The sequence below is a fragment of the Pinus tabuliformis genome, chromosome J (assembly GCF_031772625.1).
Source record: "Pinus tabuliformis cultivar Carrire ecotype Pingquan chromosome J, CPIR1, whole genome shotgun sequence".
Classification (NCBI taxonomy): domain Eukaryota; kingdom Viridiplantae; phylum Streptophyta; class Pinopsida; order Pinales; family Pinaceae; genus Pinus; species Pinus tabuliformis.
The window spans coordinates 1179993223-1180004396 of record NC_142295.1 but is presented as its reverse complement, the minus strand read 5'-3'; positions in this window follow the sequence as shown (position 1 = coordinate 1180004396).

The window sequence follows — 11174 nt, the reverse complement described above, 5'->3', positions numbered from 1 at the left end:
ATATATATCATGTTAGTATTCAAATTAAATGTATAATAAACTAACCAACTATATAATTATTTATATGTTAACCATGGTTAGAGGGGTTCTTGTGTAAATCAACTTGTTGTTTAGTGACTACAAGTCTACAAATTTTGCCAAAAAAATGTAAAAAACAACAAGGAAATTTTCCTATAAGGCCACCCAAAAGTGCCTAAAAATTATAGACCTAAGATCTTTGTTGGGGACGCTAAAATATAGAATATTGGTCACTTTGGACCTCTTCTAATAATTGGACCTATAACCCACCAAAAGAAGGTACCCCTAGGAGATTTTTTCTCTAGATCATCTTCTCCCAACCAACAACCAACAACCCTTAAAAGCCACCTTGTAGTGAATGTGATTTTTCATTTTATCTCTGCCACCTACATCAACCATATGCTTTGATGGGCCTCACTAATAGGTATTTAACAAGGTCCATATGGCCATCCTTCAACTTCTTCCCTTGCATTTGATAACACCTTTTTTACTATAATGTGTTTATTAGGAATATTAAAGGATGTTTATCATATCTTATGCCCTCACATGATTAATGTGTAGGAAAAGGGTGCATTGACTCTACAAAGGTACGTGGGAGGTAGCTAGAGAAGATGTAGGAGGTTTGTCCCATACTACAACTCGACTTTATCCCTGTATTTACTCACCAACAGTTCGAGGATCTACTAACAATTGTTGCACTCAAATATTATATGGATCTTAGGGAGTTAGATCCACCTTTATAGGGATTTTGGAGGGAAATAGTTCTCCTTCCAAGGATACTAACCCTCAACCATTTCTATATATATAAGGAAGCCCAAGGGCTCAATAGGATTCAAACTTTTGGGAGAAGAATAGTGACTGCTAGGTCTGAGAGGTTTTACTTGTCATTTTCATTTCCATGCAATTGGGAACTTTTTGATATCAATGATCAGTCTATCATTTCTTTAAATATGAGTGTGTTTTAGAGGGATAAGTTCCCTTGGGTTAGGGCCTAACCTAGGAACTCTAGTCTCTCTCATTTGTATAATTTATTATGCATTTTCCTTTTATTTACATAGAATTAGCAATATTTCCTTTTTGTAGGTTTTATTTACATGAAAAGTTTCATTTGTAGAGTTACTAATCATATTTATTGGGAAATTTTGTTGTGATCTTTGTATTGACAAGCATAAAATATAGGTTTAATTTTGCCTCAAGTAGGAAGATCCTGAATAAAATTAACTCATTTTTTCCTTTTAGTTTAATTTTCTACAATCTAGACAGTTAACATGCTTTAGATATTTGGGCGAGATTGAGTAAATTTTGTGGTGTGAAGGTCCTATTATTGGATTTCATGGAATATAACTATCATTTACACTCCTCATCATACCATCAACTCTTTCCTTCCTCCCTCAACTACTTCTTCAAAAGCATTGTTCACTGAAATTTCATTTCTGGTTTGTTGAAGGTCACTGTCAACATTTTACCTTGTGAAAGATAGGCTTTTGATAGGTAATAAGCTTGTAAAGGACCTCATACAACCTTCTTCTACCTTCCACTACCCTTTCCCACCTTCAGATCAATTTTTTATCCCTCAGGATTCTCACAAATTCAATCTTGTAGCAATCTTGCATCATCTTGTAGAACAGTGTAAAAGCTCTCCAAAGTTTACTATAATTGTCCTTAAAGGTTTATTTTTGCCTCATAGCCTTTCATAATGCCCCTTAGGCTCTGAAACCATGATTTAGGAAGAATAGAGACCACCTAGGACATGCCTTTCCACCACTGCAATTCATTTATGCTATTAGGGTTAGTAAACAGGTTCGTGAATTGAATGGAACAATGATGATTTACATGATTACTTTTTGAAGAACTTAATGACATTTGTTACTAGGATATAATATATTTTGAATGTGGTGATTTAAGGTTGGTTTCATTCTCTTTACTTTATGCAAGTTAGATTAGGTTTTCCTTCTCTGTTTTATGCTTTCTAAACTAGGGTTTCCATTTCAAGCATTGTTATTTCTTATACGTATAATAGGTTTCCCTTTGGCGCAACATTCACATTCTACAAGTAGATTAATGTTTACATTCTGCAAGTATATTAATGTTTACAATCTGAAAGTAGAGTAGCCTTTACATTTTGCAAGTAGAGTAGCATTTAAATTTGTTCAAGTAGGTTAGACTTTAAATTTATGTAAAGTATAGTATCATTTCCATTTCTACAAATATATTAACATTTCCATTCCTGCAGGTATATTAGAACTTTCCTTTTATGCAATCTCTATTTCTTGCAAATCTATATTCAGTTGATATAGTGGTCTTTGTATACCTTGGTTTGGTTCATTGCCTCAGAGTAACTTGAGTAGATCTTAGCCTATTGTGCATACAACACTGCCACCTCTTAAGTTTGTACAACCCCAGATTGATAATTAAAGCTAGTAGGCTCGGGAGTTGCAACATTCTTGTTGTAATGTTGGGTCATCACTTTTTGGCATCACTGTCGGGGGGTGTCCATTTTAATTTTTCCCTGCATCAGTTTTTCTTGTCTTGAAAATAAAATAAAAAAATTAATAAAATGAAAAAAGCACACACACTTATTTCATGCCTCGTAGGATTTGGGATAACCAAGGAATCGTTTTGTCAAAAACCCCGACTCGTTCAAGCAATCAACCATCACTCTTCCTTGGTGACTGTGAACCTCCTACTTTGACCATAGAAGAGTTAGAAAATCCTTTAGGTGAGCAACCATATATCTTTGAAGAACCCATAGGGGAGGAAGAACCCACATCACCTACCCAAAACATGGCTGAAAATAGGTAGACTGAGCTCTTTCCTATCAGAGAAACCAATGGGGAAGCCAAAATGAAGAACATAATCACCACTTCTCTCCCACACTTTCATGGCCTAGCTTCTAAGGACCCTGATACATTCCTGTTCAAGTTTTTTGTGATTTGTAGAACCTATGTTTACACTTTTGATGAGTAGAAGCTAAATTTGTTTCCTTCTACCCTCAAGGATGTAACCTTGTGTTGGTTCATGAGCTTGGAATGAGGAAGCATCACCACTTGGGCTCAAATGCAGCAAGATTTTAATCAGAAATACAAGCATTATTGAAGATTAAGGGAAAAAAAAATGAGTTCTTCATAATGACCCTAGGGCCAGATGAATCCTTAGAGGATTATGAAGAAATATTCCAACTCAACCACTGAAGAGGTAACTGTACGCTTGACCCAAAACCCTTTAATCTTGTACTTTTCCAGGGGATTAGGGAGGATTTGATGAAGGCCCTTAATATGTTGTCTGGTGGAGACATTTACTAGCTAACTTATGAAGACATCAAGACAATATTCAAAAATCATTCTAGGGTTGCAAGGAAGAGAGGTAGGTCTAGTCAAGGCCTGGTCAACCCTTCTCCATCTACCTCAACCATCAAACATGAAATAGGGAGTATGATAGAAGACTTTAAGAGTGATATGTTACTTACCTTTTCCTTACAAATGGATATCATGTAAATTAAAAAGAAGCAAGAGGAGGAAAAAGGGCACTAGGTATCTTTTGCCCTAGATGCACCAAGAGGCACCCCAAAAATAAATGCCAATTGAATGTCATAGAGGTATGCTCTGTTTATGAGGAGAACCTTGAAACTAACAAATTTCCCTCTCTTCTAGCCCTGAAGTTTGTATATCAAGGGGCAGAGAATGGCTCGGAGCAACTTTGTTTCATCAACCAAAAGAGGCCACAAGGCCCCTAACCATATCAACAAGGCATGCAAGGTGCATAGTATCCTTCTTTCAATCCAAACCAGAGTGCAACCTTTTAGCCTTGGCATCCTCCAACTCACTTACCTTGATACGTGCCTTTTCCTTGGTCCTATTCTCCCCAGTATCCTCCTCATCCTGTTAATCCACCCTTCCAACCATATCAATCTCAACCTCCTCAATGGGGAAACCCTTCACAAGGATGGAGACCTCAAGCAGACCAACCCTCTGCTTTAATGCCTCCTCCTCCACCTCAACTACAACCACCCCACAATAATCCACCCAAGAAGCCTCAAATTCCTACCGAACCTAATTTGAACCCGAATAATAAGCAAGCCCAATAATTCTATAGTGGGGAAAATCCTATCATGCTTATGTTGTAGAGGTCTAAGAGATCAACCTTAGATATGGGAAGGTACTTCTAGATGCTCACTCACCTTATCCATTTGAAAATATTGAAGAAGAGAAGGAATATATTGCCCCTCAAGCCAATGTACCTCCCTATCCTGAAAGGTTGGTCCAACCTAAACAACACACCCTAGAAGAGGTTGAACTGCTAGGAGTCTTGAAGAACATGTGTTAAAATACCCCTTCTCCAGGTGTTATAGGTTAGTTTTTCACATCTGGTAAATATGCCTACAAATAGGATCAATCAACATCCATGAAAACCTTGTCATCATCTCTACACAATTTCCTAAGCACGACTCTCCCAAATCCCTGAGTTTATGGGCTTAACTGCTTCATTTCAGTGCTTTTAAGGACCAAGGCACCCTAGCCCTTTAAGGACCTATGTTCAGCAGCAGGTTGCTTAGTTCTGCACCTTCTCTGACGAGCAGCAGGTTGTCCTTTGTTGGGGGTGCGTTGACTCTATAAATTTAGGAAAAATAAAAAGAATCCTAAAGCTTCCTCTTCCATAAGCTTCCAGGAGTTGTTACAACCATTTACCTTCGATAACAACTTTGAGTCCTATCTAATCCTGCCTTGGATATTTCACCACTTATACCTTAAGTTTATCCTCCCATCAAGACTAGATCTCAAGCCTAGATTGGTAAATGGATAATAATTCCTAAAATACCATCCTCTCTTATATATTTATTGTCATCCACAAGCTAGGGGTCGGATTTTGGGGACTAATCATACCCTCGTGTTGTTGCTTTGGTCTTAAGAGAGTTATCATTTCCATGCATTAGGGTGATCTCGAGGTGTGCATTGTGACAAGGAAGGACAAGTCAACTTGGGGATATCTATACAAGATCAACTTCCACTTTTGGGTTGTAAAATCTCTCCTTTTCATATTAATACAAAGAGTATAACATTTTCATATATGTGCTATGTTATGTTTACATTCATATATTTCACTGCTATGTTGATCCATTTAATAGAGTGATTGGATAATGCTACATAGATTTCATAGATATTTGGCTTGTGTTTATTGTTTATGTAGGTTCTAATTATAGTGATTGGAGCTACACTTGGAGCTGACAAGCCAAGAGGAGAGAAGAGCTTGTGATGGATCACAAGTAAGAAAATTTCCATTCTCCAATTTCTCTAAGGAGAACTTTATAGTCTTTTCTTTCTATTGTTCTAGACCAAACCACTATGTATATGGAAGATACTTATGTCCACAGTCGTAGATTCTATATAACAAATTGGCGACTCCACTGGGGATCGATTCATTCCCTTAGTGGTTTCCTTCATTTTATCCCTTGTAGCACCTCTTGAACAGACCTCTAGTGCCTCACTAAGTTTCAATTGACCTTAGGAAGACATTTCATTTAGTTGTATTTGATTTTTTTTCAAAAATGGATTTTCCTTTATCAACACATCCCCTAGTCTACTAATAGAGCGTTGCAGGGCACCCTAGCCTTCTCTACACCTTCGTTGCATAAAACTAGTAGCCTATTTTCACCTGCGTTTACCCCTATTTCATTAAAAAAAAAAATTGCTTTTCTCACTGATTAACTTGGTTCTAGTTGGTCCTCCTTGTGTCCCTAAGTGTGTTTAGGTCTCTCAGAAGCCTTCATTTTGTTTTATTTTGGTTTTGGGTGCCTTCAATAAGAATTTGTTTAGATTTTTTCTTGTCATTAGGTCAAACTAATTGTTTGATCATTAGGTTTCTTGAAGGAATTGGTGTTTCAAACATCATTCTGAATAGTTTATTTTATCAGTGATTAGCCGAATATCTTAGTTTTCATCTAAAAATTAACTGGAATTGAAAATAAAAAATGTATGCATCATGCATTGCATCTAGGGTTTTTTGAGTGAAATTGTAATTAGAAATTGTTGCATTAGGGGAATTGATCTTGTTTGTTGCTTCTTGTATGTTTCAGATTCTTTGTTCTTTTCCCTCCCATACATAGATTTTCATTGAAAAGAAAAGTTTCATTTTATCATGCTAGTTTGCATTTTAGGATATTCAAGTGAAATTTGTGGTGAGACTTGAAAACCGAAACTTAACTCAAGATAAACTTTAAAATTTATTGAATCAACCTAAGGAGAATTTGTAACATTAACACAAACATCTAGAGGTCTAGGCTAGAGATGTGTTTCAATGTCTATAAACATAGGAGCTGTCATTTTTTTCCAGTGTTGCATTCTAGGGGTGATATCTCGTTCCACGTACATAAGTGTATCAAATTGCTCTCCATGTACCTCTGAGTATATTGGATGGCTCTCCACACATGAAAAGTATATGGGAATGCTCTCATCGTACAGTTACGCATTAGACAACAATAACACATACTACACTTCCACGTACCGTCGAGTATATTTTGGAAGTCCGCCATAGGTTTTTAATCTTCACCATAGGTAACCGAGTCGACTGCCTTGTAGATTGTGATACACCAAACACAACATTCAGGGATATTTCTTTCCTATACATAAATCCTTGGTATTCCAAGGTTGTATATTGCAATTCACAGTTGCGTGGTAAACATTTATGCCTAGTTTACCCTCTTTGATTTATTTTTTGTGTTAATTGTTAAAATTTATTAATCCAATGTAGAAGAACAAAACCCTTTACTCTAGCATTCATGTAGAATGAAAAATAAGCCTCCTCTTCCACCTGAGGCAACTCTTGGTCGTTGTTAGAAACATAAGAAAATGTAGAGTACTAAATCTAATACTTCAGAAGCTATTACTTCTAGTCCTCCATCTGAGATAGATCCACCAGAATCATCTTTTCCTGTGAGTACAAAGCTCGAGATTACCTCTTCATTGGATGGTGAATTTTACATAGTGGAAATCGAAGCACCTAAAATCTCATTACTTGAGGATGTTGAACCTAACTATACTGAATCAGAGACAACTCAACCTGAGGTTATACAACCTGAGATACCTCAGTTATCTACACCTATCACTTCAAGACCTTGTTATTCTCTTCTTTTGTCTTAAACACAACCACAAACTATATATCTAGTACCCAATGATGAACCACTTCCATCTGGTCTTGTGACTATCAAAGAGATTCCACAGGAAGAGCCTCAAACCTCCTCTCCCATTCGAGTAGGGGCTCATTTTTATTAGGCCCATCCTTTTCCTTCTCCTAATACTCCATCTCATCCTCCTTTGTCTAGTTCTTTTCCTTTCAACTCACCTTTGAGTTTCCCTTGGCAATCTTCTTTAGGACAGTTAACCATGACTGAATCTGCTATGGTTTCTCAACTTGTATCTACTACCATGGCTGAGAAAACCCAAGTTGTAACTTCATCTATGTTTTTAACGACACCAAAAACACATTCGTATGGTAGCCCATATGTCCTGCCTGGTTACTAATCTTTGTCTAGTACCTTCTCTAGTGCACTATCCAATCCATGGACCTTTCCCATGACATCTACATCTGGAATTCCATTTGGCACTTCTTTAATGAGGGCTATGCAGTCTACTCCTCTTCCTCCATATACACCTACAGTTCAGTAGTATACTGGTCCTTATATTAGTGGGCATGGATATCTACAATAGCACAATCCATATCCTATTGGTAACCCTCCTCTTGGGGGGTAGCTGCCTCTGTATTATCCTCCTCTTTCAGTAGGGGAGGCAACCTAATGTAGGGACATTTCCATCTCCTCAAGTTAGTGATTAGCCTCAAATGAGTCCTCCATTTTCTGTAATGGTTGCTAATGTTTAGCAACCTACTATGCCTATCCAACCTGGTTCGATTGTGGCTTCATCTTTAGTCTCTCAACATGTTCCATCTACATCTCAAATTTCTATATCTCAACCTATTCAAACTCAAATTAACATGAGCCAACCTTTACAGAATGTACCTTTAACCCAACCCATTTCGCTAGTATCTAGTGCATCTCAAGCCATGTATAGCCTACTTCTTCAAGGTAACTTACAGTCACAACAGTTTGGGTAGGCCATTCCTTAAACTAAAATGGGTCAGAATGTGTATGATATGGCACAGTCACAACCACACTAAACCCACCTTATGTTGGGATGATGAAAAATCCCACAGGGCAACAATATCAATTGTATCAAGGTATCCCTCAAATTCCTTATAGTCAGCAAGTCCAAAATCATCAATTTCAACCTTTGCAAGGTTATCCTAGAATTGGACAACAAGGTTATGTGTATACTGGATTTCAAAATCCTTCCTATCCCAGGACACAAATACATTTTTCTTAGGTTATCCCATCTTATCCAGGATATCCTCTACTAGACCTCAACAATAATTTTCCATTTGTAGCAACTCTCAAATTGCTAGATTTGGCTAGGCTCACCAACGATCCCATTGCTCATTCTCCTTGGTGGTCGGTTATTCCTATGAAGTTGCCTTATGATATTCCTAAATTCAATGGAAATCCTAGAGAAGACCCATCCACGCACGTGATGAATTATCATTTTTTGTGTTCTTCAAACTCCCTCAATGATGATTATGTTCATTTGTCTTTTCTAGTGTACACTCACTCATACAACAACAATGTGGTATTTTGAATTACCTCAAACTTCATTTGATAAATTCAGTGCCTTGGCTACTAAATTACTAAAACATTTCCATTTACCCATCAGGTATGACACTGGAACAAAACTCTTCACAAATTTCAAACAGTTTAATGCCACTCACATCTTTGATTGTATTCATGAGTGATGAAATTGTAACCATTTGGTTAAACCTTTTGTTCCTAACTAATTATTAGTTGAATGGTTCATTACGTCTCTATTGCAATCTATCAGAGAATACGTTGCCAAATGTAGATTCGTAACCGAAGAGCAGGTAATTTCTCATGCCTAGTAGTTGGATCTCATTTATACCAAATATAGCACACTTTATGATAAGATACCAAATGCTTTGTGACCTACTGATATTGTTTCTCAAACTCCAAGTAAGGAATCACATGCTGCATATGGCGTGATTATTTCTACCAGTGAGTAGTTTATAATTAAACCATCTGGTTCAACTCTTGTTTTCACCACTCAAATCCCTCCTTCCACTCCTACAGCTTCTACTTCCATATCAATGTCGTTCAATCATCCAAAAGAAAATATCCGCAACAAGGAAGTAAGGAGAAAGCCAAAGGTAAGAAGAAAAAATATAATGCCCCATTAGATAAATAAAACAATTAGTGTTTTGAAGAAAAGTGGAAAAATTGTTACACATTTTTATCTATAATGAGCATCTTTTCACTCGTGATTTTCCACATTGGGCGGAGGTGAATCAATTCCTTAAATAATCTGCTACGCTCGTTGTGTTAACAAACTCGTTTCCGAATCAGGAGACCGATATGGTTGCCTGGGATCCCGCTTCCTCTAACTTAGCTTTGATTCTTTACTCTATTAATCCAAAAAATGATGTTATGGTGGCCACCCGAAGTAAATACTATGGTAATGTGAATCTCTCAAACGGTCAGGCTATTGATCAACCTATCAGTTCGACTGCATCTCCACCTGACCCTACTCCAAATGTCATACCTACCGAATTAACGATTAAGCCTCCCAAGCGCGTTATCCATAAAATGACATTCAACCCTCGTGCAAGAGTTGCTCAAAATTATAACATATTTGAGGATCTAGCTCAAGGTCCATCAACTATGTCAACTCTTGAGGTGTTGCAAAATTGGCCCGCCTAAAAGAAGGATTTTGTTTCGGCAGTTGGATGTATTGATCCTTTGGATTCCAACCTAGTATTTTTTAACCATGAGAACTATACACCTCCACTTCCATCTCAATTGGATTTCATGATTCAGGTTGTTTTTCATGGTAAGAATATCCATCATTCCATTGTGGACAAAGGATCTTGAACCTGTATTATGTCCATGTCTTGCTAGAATGATATTGGTTAATCTCCCCAATTAAACGAGTCACCAACCACTCTGAAAGCTTTTGAAGGTAGAATTAGGCAGTAAGACTATATCAGTAGAAGTTGAATTTATCAACAAATCTATAGATTATAATCTTCTACTGGGACATTTGTGAGTCTATGCCATGGTTGTGGTTGTTTCAAATTAATTTAGGATGATCTCTTTTCCTCATAAAGGCGGTATCGTAGCCATTGATCAACTTAATTTATTTCTCATTGATTCTTTAGTTAACCGGAAGTGTCCCTCTCATGGGGGAAACCCCTTACCTATATCGGCATGTTGGGGTTTGATTGCTTAAGGATTCCTCTCTCATGGGAACCTTTTCGCTTCCTCCTCCATCACTCCCCAGCAAATATACTTTAGTTTCCTATATTAATACGATATCTTCTTGTACTACTCTATTTGATCCATGGGTAGTACCTGATCAATCTAATATCAACAGTTTTGGTGACCTTATGCCACTCAACCCCATTGTTCTTGATTATGAAGCCATATATTCAGCTTTTCTGGCTTATTTTGATCCTTCGTCTTCAATCAATTGGGTTGATCGTTCTTTAGATTATGGTACATCGTCTAATCCTTTCTCTCGTGCGTTTTCCACCGATGAGAGCATCATGGAGATCATGATGTCATATGATGCGTCCTAGGATGACCAACATCATCATTCCTCCTTGTCAAATTCCTTCGAGGATAACCTTAATGAACTTTATCAACCCAATATCATTTAGTTATCTACGAATTATACATCCATTTACGATGTCGATTCTAAGAAGAACTTGTCGAACATTAAAGATACTATCCCTCTCGACATTTCAATTAAACCCAACATTGTCAAAAATCTACATATCAGTGCGTCTTGTTCTCCCAATGAGGTCAAGACTTATAAAGACCTTCCATGTAGGAATTTAGAGATGTTTTCCTAGTCTTATGAATAAATTCCAGGTATCGATTTGAAGATGTTGTGCACGAAATTAAGACATATCCTGATGCTAAACCAGTTCGGCAAAGCCTTCACCATGTTCATCCCAAGAAGGCTACCCTTATCAAAGCTAAATTTAAAAAAATTCTACACACTGGTTTCATCTATCTCATACCTTTAACTGACTAGGTA